The sequence below is a fragment of the Trichosurus vulpecula genome, chromosome 6 (genome assembly GCF_011100635.1).
Source record: "Trichosurus vulpecula isolate mTriVul1 chromosome 6, mTriVul1.pri, whole genome shotgun sequence".
Taxonomy (NCBI): Eukaryota; Metazoa; Chordata; class Mammalia; order Diprotodontia; family Phalangeridae; genus Trichosurus; species Trichosurus vulpecula.
This window is the reverse complement of record NC_050578.1, coordinates 283,098,373-283,114,197: the sequence shown is the minus strand read 5'-3', so window position 1 is coordinate 283,114,197 and position 15,825 is coordinate 283,098,373. Positions and strand designations below refer to the sequence as shown.

General features: G+C 46.9%; 1 protein-coding gene across 2 annotated transcripts in view; it reads right to left on the bottom strand.

The window, feature by feature from the left end:
* Window positions 1-15,825, bottom strand: part of MOB2 (MOB kinase activator 2) — a 100,130-nt gene that overhangs the window by 36,837 nt on the left and 47,468 nt on the right. The gene's annotated exons all lie outside the window — the stretch shown is intronic.

The window sequence follows — 15,825 nt, the reverse complement described above, 5'->3', positions numbered from 1 at the left end:
CTCAGCACCTGGCACACTGTAAGGACTAACAATGGTCCGTTCCCTCGGAGGTTCTTTGGCAGCCTGGTTAAGAAGCCTCTGGAGCCCTCCCCTGAGCAGCGCTTTGAAGGGTGTGTAAAGCACGTGGGGATCACAAAGAGAATCAGGCACGCTGAAATGTCCTTCAGTCACTTTGGGGTTATGGCCGACTCTTCACGACCCTGCCAGGGGCTTCTTGGCAAAGGTACTGCAGTGGTTTGCCATTTCTGTTTTCCACTCACTTTACAGATGAGGAAACTGAGGCAAACAGGGCAACATGACTTGCCCAGGGTCACACAGCTAGTGAGTGTCGGAGACATATTTGAACTCAGGTCTTCCCACTCCAGACCCGGCATTCTATCCCCTGCACCACCAATACTGAAACATAGTTATCAAAATATTAAAAGAATCACTTTGTGGACTGCAGGTTCAGAACCCCTGAAGAGAATGGAAAAAGGGGAGTGATTTTTTTGGTCAGTCAGTTAACAAGCATTTAATACAGAACCGGTTACGGGCCAGGCACTGTGCTAAGCACTGTCACATATTATAGAAATAGGAACAGAAAGAAGACCGACTGCTGCCCTTGAGGTGCTTACCTCCTAAAGAGGGAGAGGGCACAACTGAGAAAAGGAGGATGTTCACAGGAAGGCTTCATCCACAGGCTCAAGGTTCATGTAGAGAAATGAACAGATGCTTGAAAATGAAAAGGTGCGGCCCATGGTTTAGTGCCAAAGACTGGAAAAGGTGCCACAAGGCACCGTGGCTGAGCAGCTACTGCTGTAGGGAGGGCTGGTCTGTGCGAGGGACAGAAGGGGCTTGGGAGGCAGCTGGGAGGGGGAGGAGGAACTGGATGCCACCTTTCCAGCAGCAGGCCCCATGACTTTTGACCAATGTGATTCTCCGGAGGGGTGGGGTAGGGGGTGAGGCTTCCATTTTAAGCACTGATGTTTATGCTCTGTGATAGTGCTCTCTTAAAAACAAATATTTACTGGGGCCAAGGACATACAGATCTGCTCTCACAGCCCTGACTTTCTAGGATCAAGGCAGGAGTGAAACTCTCTCCCAGCCCTTGAGGGGCCCTGATAACTTGGGGAAGGGAAGAGAATGGAGTAGAGCCCTTTCCTGGACCCCTTTTCCCACCCACTGAGGACAGTGGAGCTCCCCTCCCTTCTTGAGACTAACCAGAAAGGAAAAGCTTTGTAGCGACCCTCCCCGCCTCCCCAAGGTAGGCTTCAATTGGTACAAACAGCAGGAGGGAAGCTCTGCACACCTTAATGAACCCTGTCCTCGACCTGCACGCACAGGATCACACAGGTTTATTCTCACCCATGCTTCTTTACCGTCTCCGAAGCAAATGCTGCTCAGTGAGAGAGCTGTCACCAGAAACCACAGGCAAGTTTCTAGTATCAAGGGCCTGCACTGGGCACGGGTGAAGCCAGGTCTATCGTCCTGCCTGGATAGCGAGTGAAGCCGAAGGTTTGCAGCAGCCCCACTTCTCCTGGGCCAGCTCGGAGCTCTGTCTGTGCTCCCCAGTTGGCCTTGGATATGGCGAGAACCCCAGGGCTCCTCTCTCCGACTCCTCCTCTGGCATCACTGGCACAGGGCCCAGGGTCACAACGTAGTCCCATACAAAGGCGGTGGGGAAGGGGCCCGGCAGAAGTGGAAGTGAAGAAGCCAATGAGGCCAGTGATCGAAAGCCGGTCCCCTCTCAGGGATCACACGACGACAGTCTTAGGCAGTGGGGCCAGAGACCAAAGGACAAAACACTACCTGCTTCCCCAGGATGGTGGCTAGGGGGCACCACAGTGCACAGAGGGCTGGGTCTGGAATCAGGAAGACCCAAGTTCCAACCCAGTTGTGTGACCCTGGGCAAGTCACTTCACCAGTGTCTGCCTGGAATTTCCTCATCTCTCAGATGAGGATAATAGTTGTAGTGCCCTCCCAGGGTGACCGTGAGGATCCAAGGAGCTGATGTCCATAACGCACTTAGCCCAGTGCTGGCCACACAGTTGGTACGGTCTCAGTGTTTGTTTCCTCCCCTCCCCACTTCCCTGTGGCGAGGCCAGCACGTTTGGAACTAGCCAAGCCCCAGACCCGGGCTACTCTGGGGTTCTCACTGATGACCAAAAGGGCTACAGGGAGGGACCAGCAGCCCAGCAGGACCGAGGGCCCCGAATGCCACTTCAGCATCACCACCATGATATTCCTCCAGCACCTGCTGCTGGCTTAGCGCTGGGCTTCAGGGCCTAGAACATCCTACTCGATCCCTGCTGAGGGTTTAATCAGCGGCATGCCTGGCCCCCAGCAGGTGTTTAATCAATGTCGACTGACTACTGCTCAGGGGCACTTCCCAGCATGTTCACAGGTGCTCTGTTTCCTATTAGACACCCAACTCCATGGCCCTGGGAGCCAGACGGTGCCACATTTTAAAAGAACGGGGACATGCAGACTGACTGGTCACAGTGGCATCAGCAGAAAAGAATTAGCTAAGTTTCTCACCCCTACACACACCCCGCCAGAGAAAGGAGATAAAAGAAGGCCATTGTGTCAATGGCACCTGATCAAGCCCTGACCTGGGAGCCCTGCCCTGGGAGCTCTCTGCCTCAAGCCGGCCTGCGCTGGGCACCACCCCAGTCCTCCACCTCCCAGCCATTTCATGGACTGCAGTCTGCCCCAAGAAAGGAGAAGCTCCCAGGGGGCGGGGCCTTCGTTTGCTCCCTAACTTTTATGGGGTCACAGTAAGCTGGCTCTTTGGCGCTGACCCCTAGGTGCCCATCTGGGTCCAACTCCAAAGGATTCGTGGAATAGGAACATTCCCAACCATCATGACCCTCCTGCCACCAAGCTGAAAGGCTTCCGGGAGCCTAGCACATGGCTGACCAGACAGGGTACCACTTCTTTAGTCCCCCTGGCTCCCTTCTGGGAATTGTCCAAGTCAGAACTTGTCTACTAAGAGATCCCCGTTCTCCCCAACCGAGGCTGCTGAGCTAACAGCTAGGACGGACGCTTGCTTGCTAACACTCAGCTCAGTTCCACAGGCTCATTTGACACTCTCTGACCTACCCTCTGACCTCATAGTCGTGCACACACGCAGCTTCTGTTTTCACAGGCTTATGTCAATACTGCCCAGCAAACACAGGTCACACACCTTGGAGGGCCGATCTGAGTGCAGAGGGAGGAGCCTGAACCAAGCTTCTGTATTGGAGGAGGCCCCAGCTGGAACAGGGAGTGGTTAGAGCACACTGAGCTCGGACACAGGACACTATTGAGGCTCCTGAGTCCCTTTCCCCGGGGCTGTGGTTCTCAGCATGATCCAGGCAGAGCAGAGAACACGCTACGAATAAAGCCAGGAAGGGAACGGAGAAGCCCCTTCTCTCTTGGAGAATGTCCCAGGGCCCTTCTCCCTTACCTGGCCAGGCCAAACCCTTAGGGATGACAACACTTTCCTTACAACATGCATCCCTGCCTAAGAGAGCATGGTCTTGGTGGCATGGGGGGCCAAGGTGTCCTCAGAAGGGGATGGGATGTCTTTACTTCCTTAAGCTCTTCAATTCCCACTATGGGAGGTGTATCCCGGCCTCAGACCAAGCTGTCCCATGCGCTGCCCTGGCCCTGCTGCCCTGGTTCCCCCAGTATGGCACCAAAATGCCACACAGTCAAAGCCAATGGAACGGCTAGGATCCACAGGACCGGTTACAGCATGCCGACTGCTACACCACCCCAAAGCCATTCACTCAGACAAGGTGCACACACTACATCTGCCCTCCTTTGCCATCACCTGGTTTGGGGACCACAAGGAGAGAAATAAAGCCTTTACCTTCTACCTTCAGAGAGCTCAGGTGGAAAGTCACCAAAGAGCCTTGACTCAATTCTTTGAATTTAATGGATGAATAGTAGTTGCAGGAAGCAGGGAAGTCCAGAGAGTAAAAGTAGCCTTCGGGAAGGCGTAATCCTGGAACAGCCCCATGCAGCAGAGGGGGCAGCCGTGCTCTAGACCAGGGCTGTCCAAAATGCAGCCCACAGGGCGATTTTATGTGGCCCACCTGTGGGTTTTAATTTTCACAAATGAAAAAACTAAAATAATAATTTCTGTGGAATGCGCATTAGATTTTTTAATTCCATCACTAAGAAAGAATCTTGTGGATGTCAATTTTCTTTGGTGTTATTAAGCTGTATTACGGATGGAACACACAGCATGGAATTTTCCATCAATCTGTGAGATGCATTCCGTCTGTACGATGCAGACTGGTCAGTGTGCACTTACCTTTACACTGCTTTGTTGTTTTGTGTTTGTTTTCGGGCTTCCCACCTTTGCCTGTCATACTGATGACGCATATTCCCCCACTTTCTATTAGTGTACCTGGAACAATTATTTTATTTTAATGCGGCCCTAAGATAACTTAAGGCTGGACGGCCCTGCTCTAGACGACCTTCCTGGTTAGAAGGAGAGCCCACAGATGAGAGTGACAGGGAGCCAGACTGGAGCTTAACATCAACATCTCCCCAAGAGGAGGGATATTCAGGAGGGAACTGATTGTTTCATAGCAGGATGTACCCTGCTCTATCAAGCAGAGCCAGGGGGACCCCCTCTCTGATGCCCACCCCACCCACCCCCATTCATTCTGCAGCTAAACAAGAATCAAAAGGACCCCAGGAAATTGGAGAATCCTCCACGAAAGCCTCCAGAGGGGGGCCCAATAAAGGAGGCAGAATCTCTGCAATGCTCTAAGGTCTAGGATTGCCTCCAGCGAAGGCCCTCACCACCTACAATAGCTTCCAGTCTCTCCCATCCCATCCAGCTCACACAGGACTGAACTACGGCTACTGGTTCTGCCAGAAAACACAACTCCTCTGCCGGGCATCTGAAGTCCTTCCCCCTGGGTTTTCAGACTGCCTGCCCTCATGCAGATTACATTCCAGCCACAGAGACCAATTGGCTGGCTTCCACAATGAATGAAATGAAATGGGATTTACAGAAGCTCTTCTTCAACAACAAGAAAGAACATGATGAACAGCTGAAAAGGGTATGCAAACAACGAACATGGGCTCTTAGCAAGCAGTATGTTCAATCCTGATTGATTTGAGGTTTGCTTTGGTTTTTGGTGGGGGGTGGGGAGGGTAGAATGATTGCTTTAGAATAAAACTTTTTGAATTTAATTCTCCCCTTTGAGACCCAATTCAATCAGCACCTATTGTGTACCTACTGTGCCCAAGATACTGGTAATACAAAAAATACAAAAACCCAACCCAGTCCTTGCTCACGAGGAGATGACATTCTACTCACAAAAGATAAGACTGGAGTATGACCTTATCGTGTGCCAAAGCCAAAGGCTGTGCTAAGCCCTAGAGAATACAAACAAAACAGTGTCTGCTGTGGGAGGACTAGAATTTTAAGATTTAACAGACACTTGGAGAGGGCCATACTCACAGGGAGAAAACAGACTGAAGAGCCCTGCTTCAGGTCGGCTGAGAGGCACCACAGTCCTGAGGGTGTAGCGGGCAGGGGTCTGGAAGGTGTAGGTACAAAGTAGATGACAAAGCCCAGAAGCCCTCAGCACTCAATGGAAGGGCAGGCGGTAAGGCCTGGCGGTCCACCATTTTGCTAGAAAGATTATAGTGGATGACCTCCTTTATCATCAACAGAGTTTGAACAGCCATGGCTTCCAAGTAGCCAGAGGCCCAAACCATAAGGAGGAGACCCTGGGAGGATCTGGGTAAGCAGAAATGAATGTCATGGAAAACATAATTTCTAAAATGGAAACCTCTAAAAAGGAGGCTGACGTGAGATGAAAGAGGCTGTAGATACCAAATGTGGGGTTTCCATATTATCTGAGAGTCCACCAGGAGTCACTAATGATTGTTAAGAAAGGATGTGAGGGGGCCAGACTCAGGCTTGAGGAAACTTATTACCTTTTAAGATTCTGAATTAAAGAGACCGAAATGGAGAGGAAATAAATAAATACATAGAAGCTCAGACTCATCATCCTCCCAAAGATGAGCAGAGCACAACTCTAACATACAGTCCAAAGTCGAGAAATGGGCTGGAAAATGAGCAAACAACAAAAAGGAACATGATCATGAATGGTGACAAGGAAGCTCAGGACATAAAATCAGAAGACAATGACTTGAAAATCTCTACAAGCAAAGTCTCAATGAAAAATGCAAATTAGATATAAGCCCAACAAGAATTCCTAAAAGAGGTTTTTTTTTTTTTTTTTGGTTTCTTTTTAAAGAGATTTTTTTAAAAGGAGGAAAAATTATTTTAAAAATCAAATAAAAGTGGTAGAAGGAAAATTGGGATAAAAAGAGAAACACAAGAAAATTGTAAAAAGAGAATTAGCAGTTTAGTAAAAGAGGCACAAAAATACTGAAGAAAATAACTCCTTTAAAATTAGAAGTAGTCAAGCGGAAGCTAATGATTCTATGAGAATCAAGAAATAATTAAACAAGGGTAAAAGACTAAAGGGAAAAAAAGAAAATATGAATTATCTCATTGAAAAAAAGCTGACCTGGAAAATATATTGAGAAGAGATAATTTAAGAATTATGTAACTATCTGAAATCCAAGGTTGAAAAGTGAGCCTAGACACCATATTTAAAAAAAAAAATGAAAGAAAATTACCCAGATATCACAGAACTAGAGGGCAAAGTAGAAACTGAAATAACCTACCAATCACATCATAAAAGATACACCAAAGAAAACTCCAGGAATATTATAACCAAGAGCCCTTAGGTCAAGGAGAAAAATACTGTAAGTACCCAGAAAGAAAGAATTCAAATATGATGGGACCACATAAGCCTTAGCAGTTACCACTATAAAGAAGTGGAGGGCATGGCATATAATATTCTGGAAGGCAAAGGGGCTAGGATTACAACCAAGAATGATGTACCTAGCAAAACTGAGTGTAATACTTTCCGGGGGGGGGGAATGGATATTTAATGAAATGGAGGGCTTTCAAGCATCCCTGATGTAAATAGAGGTCAGGGTTGAATGGAAAATCTTATATTCAAACACAAGACTCAAGAGTAGCACAAAAAAGTAAACATGAAAGAAAATCCTAAGGGACTTGATAAGGTTAAACTGTTTACATTCCTAAATGGGAAAATGATCCATGTAACCCTTAAGAACTTTATCATCACTAGGGCAGTTAGAAGGACTCTTCTTAAATAGAGAGCATGAGTGTGAGTCTATTATGTTGAGATAAATGGGTGAGAAAGAGGGATGCAAGGGGAGAAGAGGGGAAGGGAGAGAAAAAACAGGGAAAATTCTTTCACATAACAGATGCATGGAAAGAAGTTTTTCAAATGGAGGGAAAGAGGCAGTTAAGTGGCATAGTGGATAGAGTACTAGCCCTGGAGTCAGGAGGATCTGAGTTCAAATATGGCCTCAGACATTTACTAGCTGTGTAACTCTGTACAAATCACTTTACCTTGATTGCCTCCATTGCCCCGAAAAAATTAAAATGGAGGGGAAAATTGGGGGAGGGGCAGCAGACAATGCTTGAACTTCACTCTCATCTGAACTGGTTAAAGGAAAGAAGAAAAAATACACACACACATACACCTCAGAATTGGGTACAGAAATTCATTTTGCCTAGCAAGGAAATAGGAGGGGCAGACTGGGGAGGACGTGATAATAAGAAAGATGGATATGGATTAAGGGAGGCAGGAGTCAAAAGCAAAACAGACTTTTGAGAAAGGTAAAGGATTTTTTTTAAAAAAAGGATGAATATAAGAGTATATGATAGTGGGAAATCTATAGTTAGCAGTCCTTTAAGTATGAATGTGATGATAGCATATGTGTAAACTATATCAAACTGCCAATCATTTTCAGAAAAGGGGAGGGGAGGGAGAAAAATCTGGAACTCAAAATCTCGTAAAAATGAATGCTAAAATTTTCCTTGATATGTAATTGGGGAAAAATAAAATATCATTTAAATTTTTAAAAAACTACGAATGTGAGTGGGATGAATTCACCCGTAAAACACAAGTGGATCGCAGAATGGATTGGAAACCAGAATTCAACAATAAGTTGTTTATGAGAGACACATTTGAAACAGAAAGACACACAGAGAGTTAAAATAAGGGACTGGAGAAGAATCTATTATGCTTCAGCTGAAGTAAAAAAGGTAGGGGGTAGGTATGATTTCAGACAAAGCAAAAACAAAGAGACCTAATTAAAAGAGATAATCAGGGAAATTACATTTTTCTTAAAGATCGATAGATAATGACATAATATCAGTACTAAACATACATTTACCAAATGGCATAGCATCCATATTCTTGAAGGAAAAGTTAAATGAGTTACAAGAGGAAACAGATAATAAAATTATAATAGTAGGTGACCTCAATTTAGCCCTCTTAGACCTATAAAAATCTAACCATAAAATAAACAAGAAAGAAATAAAAGAGATGAATAGTATTCTAGAAAAGTTAGATATGATAGACTTCTGGAAAATATTGAATGGGAATAGAAAGATGTATACCTTTTTCTCAGCTGTACATACCTTCACAAAAATTGGCCATGTCTTAGAACAATTGCTTATGGATAGGCTAAGCCAACATAATAAAAAATGACATTGCTATCTAAGATAATTTACCAACCAAACTACCAAAGAATTATTTTATAGAGCTAGAAAAAAATAAGATTCATCTAGAGAAATAAAAGGTCAAAACTACCAAGGGAATCAATGAAAAAAATATGAAGGAAGATGACTCTGCAGTACCAGTTATCAAATTGTACTATAAAATGGTCATCATCGAAATAAGCAGGTACTGGCTAAAAAACAGAGTGGTGGACCAATGGCACAGATGAAGTACACAATACACAGTAGTAAGTTACCACAGTAATCTAGAGTTTGACAAACCCAAAGATGCAAGAACTCACTATTCGACAAAAACTACTGGGAAAACTGGAAAGCAGTTTGGCAGAAACTAGGTACAGACCAACATCTCATACCACATACCGAGATAACCCCAAAATGGGTATATGATTTGAATATAAAGGATAATCTCACAAATTAGAGGAGCACTGGAGAAATTACCTCTAAGATTTATGGCTAGGGAAAAAACGTTCATGACCAAATACAAGACAGAGAACAGGAGGTAAAATGATTAATTTTCATTACACAAAATTAAAAAGGTTTTGCACACACAAACCAAAGTAGATAAAGTCATAAGAAAAGCAGGAAACTGGGGGAAAATTTTACAGCAAAGCCTTTTTTCTCAAATACACAGGGAAGTGAGCCAAATTTACAAAAGTAAGGGCCATTCCCCAATTGATAAATGTTCAAAGGAAATGAACAGGAAGTTTTCAGAAGAAGAAATCAAAGCTATCAACAGTCACATGAAAAATTGCTCTAAATCACTAATGGTTAGAGAAATGCACACTAAAACAACTCTGAAGTACTACCTCACACCCATCAGACTGGCTAATATGACGAAAAGAAAAATATAAATTTCTGGAAGAGATGTGGAAAAACTGGGGTACACTAATGCACTGTATAGCTGTGAACTAGTCCAATCATTCTGGAAATAATTTGGAATGATGCCCAAAGACTATGAAACTGTGCCTATCCTTTGACCCAGCAATACCACTATCAGGTCTGTATCCCAAAGAAAAGGGGAAAGGATCCATCTGTACAAAAATATTTATAGCAACTCTTTTTGTGGGAAAAAAGAATTGGAAACTGAAGAGATATTCATGCACTGGGGAATGGCTGGCTGGGTTGCAGTATATCAAAGTGATGAAATACTATTGTGAGATAAGAAATGACATGGGGAGTGGGGTTCCCCCTCAGAAAAGCCTGGGAAAATTTGTATGAACTGATGCAGAGTAAAGTGAGCAGAACCAGGGGAACAATCTACATAGTAACAGCAAAACTGTAACAATTGTAAAAAATTGTAATCAACTGTGAATGACTTGGCTACAGTGACCCACCACAACTCCAAAGGGCCCATGAGATAAAATTGTATCCACTTCCAGAGACAAGTGATAGACTCTAGAAGGCAGGCTGAAGCATCTATTTTTTTTCCCCTTTCTCTATTTCTCCGTATTTTTCTTTTTTTTTTACAGAACATAACTAATGCAGAGATATACTCTGCATGACTTCTATGTATAATGGGTATTGTATTTCTTGTTTCATCAATGGAGGATGGAAGGAGGGAGAGACTTTAGAACTGAAATAAAATAATACAAAACAAGACCATACATTGGGAGTAGGCTGCCCTGCCCTCTCCTCCAGACTTGGGCAAACCACAGCCCCAACACGAACCCTACTAGACGATGAATCCAAACCCACTCAGAAATTCTGACAAATACATTCTACTCCCCAATGCCGAGGGCCAAGTTTCTGTTGGGGTTGTATTAGATTTGTAGGAAACAGCCTGTTGTCCTCAAACAGGGCACCACAAAGACTAATATTTTGTACTATTCTTAGGATGTCCTGCCTGCTTCTAAGACAGAAGCAGTAACACAGGCCTGTGTGGCCAGGCCCTGCGTCTACAGTCTAAGTCCATGCACTTCACCAACTGCCGTCCAACTACCCCTGCAGGGACAGGCTGCCAGGCTTCTCAGAGGAAGAAACATGAGTCAAACCACCATCGCAACCATCTCAAGTACCTCCTCTTCTCAGCAGCTGAGAGAAGGAGATCAGGAGGCCCAAGCCATCAGCCACACCTGATAAAGCGTTTTCTTCATTCTCATAGGAGCCCGGCCAAGAAAGGGCCTTTCTCTCCTGCTGTGTCCTGCTGCCACAGCCCCCCTACAATTCTCCCCCTGGGCTCTGCACACAGCAGGCACTTGGGGGACCAAGGACGTCTGGCAGAAAGTGATACTGGCTACAGCTGTGGCACTGGGCTGAAGGGCTGGGAAAGAGAAAGATTCCCATAGCTTTCCTGATAGAATTTCACAGGCTAAGGCTAAGGGGGCTAACACCACCATCTTACAGAGAAGGGACAGACAGAGATGGAGGGAAATGAAGTGATTACCCAAGCTCACACATGGAACCCAAGCAGCAGGCCTGGCATGGGGCTCTGGGTTTTCTTACCCAGCTCAGAGAAATCAGTATTTATCCAAGCTTTCCTAAAGTGCAGCGGTCTCTCCTGGAAACAACTCAGGCCAATCCAGTGAATACTAATTAGGCACTTCCTATATGCCAAGCACCTGTGCTGAGTTTGAGGAATAAAAAGAAAGGCCCCGCCTGAGTCTCTGCACTCCAAAACGTGCAAGGGGGGGGGGGGGCACCCCCAGCTATGTTGGTGAGCAAAATGGGCTCTTAACACTTAGTTCAACAAGTACCCTTGAAGAATTTGGCTTTCGTTTCCTTTGAGTAATTCAGTGTATTTCATTGAGTCTTACTAAGTGCTAAGCCCCAGGCTCTAACCCCAATTAGGTGTTAACCTAACCTATGTGGATGTGACCCTCCCAGGGTCCTAAGGGGAGGGGCTAACTCAAGAGCCAATCACAGCAGCCTAAGTTCTGGTCATTCAGATGACATCTGATGACGTTTGAGGAAGACAAGACAGAGCCATTTATGCAGGGCTCTCACTCGTGGTGGTGCTGAGGCAGAGACTCCCGGGCAGCTGTAGCTGAGGGCCCTGCAGCTTGTAACCTGGATGCTGAGACTTTGTTAAACTCTGGTAACCATGTATTGGGATTTGAATCAGACAAGGTCTGTCTGTTGATGTTTGTACTTTGTTTGTATTTTATTCTGAAGTTCGGGGTGCTGGCTTTTCCCCCTGAACTAAGTAAATGATATTTGTATGCTGAATTAAAGTAAGCTTGTCAACCCCTTCACGAAGCTTTCCTTAGTTAAGCAGATCAAAAGAACTTGTGCTTTTGCAGTGTGTTGGCAGCTTTCTGGGTGCTGGTTGTTGGTGGATCTTGCACCCCACAGAAGCTGCTAGCTGGATTGTTGAAACACTACCATGCCCATAATATATCTACAGCATATTCTATACACCACATACAATATGACATAGAATGTATGTACGTGATGCATGGCATATAGGCATTTACAAAGAAAAGAAAACCAGTGGTTGACTTAAAAGAGATCTGATTGGAATGGCAGGAGAAAGTAAAAAAATGGAGATGGCTGCTGGGACACACCCTTCCCCCAACAATCACACACACTCTCTCTCTCTCTCTCTCTCTCTCTCTCTCTCTCTCTCTCTCTCTCTTTCTAACTCTCTCTCTTTCTGCCTCTTTCTTTGTCTCTCTGTTTCCTCTCTCTCCTCTCTACCCTCTTCCCCCTCCCCCTGCCTCTCTCTCCCTCCTTCCCTCCCTCTCCCCTAACCCCTGATCTTAGAGCACCCAATATATAAAATGGGGAGAATGTTAACTTCAGTATGACTGGGTACGGAGCTGCGTGGCAAGGTCTAGAAAGCTGATAGCAAAAAGAGACTTTTGGTGCCATAATGTACTAGGATCCCAGAGGCCCCAGCACCAAGGATTATTCCAAAGCGAAGAAACACACAAAATACTTTTCCTTTCCTTGTTTAGAGAACAGGAAGTGACCAAGAGGTAGGCCTCGCCCATTGCTTATTTCCGGCCCCCAGGCTGTTTCTGGCCTGACCACTGCACCACACCACCCCACACTCCCAGGCACTGCAGCCAGCGCACCTTTGAGCACGCACACACTCTCACACTGTGTCAGGACCCTCCTTGGGGAATGCCCTCCACCCTAAGTGAGCTCCTGCGATACCCCACTGGCCTGACCATTTCACCACAACACTGCCCATGCCTAGCCACACAGCACACAGAGACTGTTTGTGGGCTTTTCAGGCTGTCTGTCCATTCATTGTTGGCAGCTAATCAATAAACATCCCTAGCAGTGGACAAAATTACCCCACACGCAATTTTCACCTTTTGATGAGAGGTCGGAGGATGAGCCCTTGAGTTTTCAAAAGAGGAACATAAATGATCAACCACCACACTCTGCAAACTTCTGAATCACTAGGAATAAGAGCGATGAGTTTCAAATAACCCCATGTTTTCTCTCACCTCCAGCAAATGGGCAAAGATGACTGAAGACCAGGACAGTCAAGATTAGAGAGGCTACAGGAGGCTGGATAAACATGTGCATTGTTGGTGGAATGGAGACCAATTTGGAATTCTAGCCCCACTGTCCCTAAATCAGACGGACCCTTCCACTTAGCAATCTCTCTGCTCGGGATGTAAAGGGTCTCAAAGGGGTCAAAGGCAGAGGGAAGGGGTCTTCTTGTACAAACAGATTCCATTTACAACACAATTTTTCTGGTAACAAAGAAGGAGAAACAAAGTGGGTGAGTATTGTTTAAGGAACAGTGGACCAAACTGGAATACATTAATTTAATGGACTATTTTTGTGCTGTTAAAAATGGAAAATCTGAGGAATTCTGAGAAATTTAAGATATCTCATAGGACCTGATGGTGAACAAATGAGTAGAGATGGGAGAAGAGGGGAGGAGGAAGGAGGGCTGGGGGGAGAGGAGGGGAGGGGAAGAGAAGGAGGGAGGGGAAGAGGGGGAGGGAGGGGAGGCAGGAACTCCTACAGGATTACCCAGAGATAAAGGAAAACACAGGCCCAGATCAATGAATGGTGATTAAACCCCTACTATGTGCCAGGCCCTGCACTGAGCACAGACCTGTGTACAAGCACAAAGAACGAACACTTATCAATGAAGGAGACCACACACACGTTCACGCACATGTAAATCCATCCAGCCTAAATGTAAAGTGAACAAAGATAAACGCATCCAAAGTCACCCATGGGGATGGGGAAGGGCTTCATGCAGAGGACGGTCACTGAGGGGAGGGTACAGGGAATTTGCTGAGACAAGCAGAGCAAGGCCATTGTGGGCAGGCATGGGGGCCAGCGAGGACAAAGGCTCAGAGGGGGGAGATGGAGGACTATGGGTGAGAAGCAGAAAGCAGGCCAGTGTGGTCTGGTAGGATCGAAGTGTGAGGGAGGAAGGGCCAGGCTGAGCCGAGCTTTGGACTGTCTCTTCGATCCTAAAGGGTGCTGGGTGCAGCCAGGACTTCAGCAGAAGGTCCAGAACACTGGCAGAGACCAGGAGCAGATGCCTTGGACGTGAGCCACCCAGCCCAGGGCTGCCACAAACACACCCCACCAAGAACAGCAGGGAGGGCACGCAAGGGGACGAGGAAGAACAGCAAGACCGAGACCGACAGTCTGTGACTCAGACAACAAGCATTTCTGGGGCGCATTTCTGTGTTTTTGGCCTGCCAGGCACCAGTGCAGAGTTTGCAAAGGAAGGCCAAAGTCGATCCCTGCCCTCAAGTGGCTTCCAGACTGATGGGTAACAAGATACAGAGAGGAGGCATCAGAGAACCCTCCGAGGGGAAGGCTATCAGGAAGGGCTTCCTAGAGAAGGGGACGTTCCAGCTGGGATGGAGAGGAGGAAAAGCACGGGAAGCACAGGGGCAGCCAGGGAGGCCACCTGAAGGCCAGAGGCTGGCAGAGACCAGGAAGGAGACCAGAGTGCAAAGGGCTTTGTATTTGATCCTCGAGGCCAAAGGCAGTCAGTAGAGTTGCTGAAGGCCAGGAGTGAGGTGACGGTTCAGGTAGCAGGTGATGAGTGTCAGGGGGGTCCCAAGAGAGAGAGACAACAGCACTGAGCTGACAACAGAGGGGGGAAGGGGGAAGAGGGAGGTGGGGAGGGAGGGACAGAAAGAGAGTGAGCGAGGGAGGGAGAGAGACGGAAAAAGAGATGGGGGGAGAGTGAGCAGGTGAGAGTGAGAGAAGAGAGAGGGGGAGACATACACAGAGAGAGAAAGACAGAGAGAGACAGACAGAGGTGGCGGTAGGGGAGGAGACAGAGACAGAGCGTGTGGCATGTGCCAGAGAGAGGAGTCCAGAATGGCCCCTAGGCTGTGAGCCCAGGGAAGGGGGGGTGGGCCCTCAACCGTAAGAGGACAGGTAGGAGGGAGGGGGCTTGTTAGCAAAGCTGTCTTAACAGGCAGTTGGAGATATGAGGCTGGGGCTGGATAAACAGGATACACAGAAGCAGCTAGGCGATGCAGTGGGTCAGGAAGTCCTGAATTCAAATCACACCTCAGATACTTGCCAGCTGTGTGGTCTTGGTTGGGTAAATCACTTCACCTGTTTGCCTCAGTTTCCTGACCTATAAAATGAGCTGGAGAAGGAAGTGGCAAACCGCTCCAGTATCTCAGCCAAGAAAACCCCAATGGGGTCACAGTCAGACACGACTGAAACAACTGAACACAATCCTGTTCCTAAGTAGCAAATGACCTTTTCCAATTTTAACTCCCTCTAAAATCTAAGCCTGACCCTGCTCCACGCCAAGAGCAGGCAAGGCCACCAGGACCCGCAGGGCAGCAGCCGAGTCCCGCTTGCCCTCTGAACCCCTCAAATGTCATGTCACCAACCCTCTAGAGAAGGCAGTGTAGATGGGGTCGCATGAGGCCAGAGGCGGCAGCGGGGCCTCAAATCAGGAAGAGTCGAGCTGATACAATCCAACAGGCCCATCTCATTTCAATTCAATCCAACTAACATTTATTAAACTGAGGTATACAGGACCGGGGGGAGGGGGGAGAACATGTCAAGGAGCTGGTCCCGGGCGGCCTAATGTCATCTGTCCTCAGAGACAAGACACAGAAGTGAGTGAGTGACTGGCAAACAGCTCCAAGGACCTGGGTCCCTCTGGTCTCCATCACTCACTGACAGGGTGACTCTGGCCAAGTCCCTTGCTCTAAGGCCTCTTTCATCTTAAAATGGTTGAAACCGAAGGCTCGGGCTGAGGGCCAACAACGACCCCTTTCAAAGGCACACGGGGATTTTTTAAT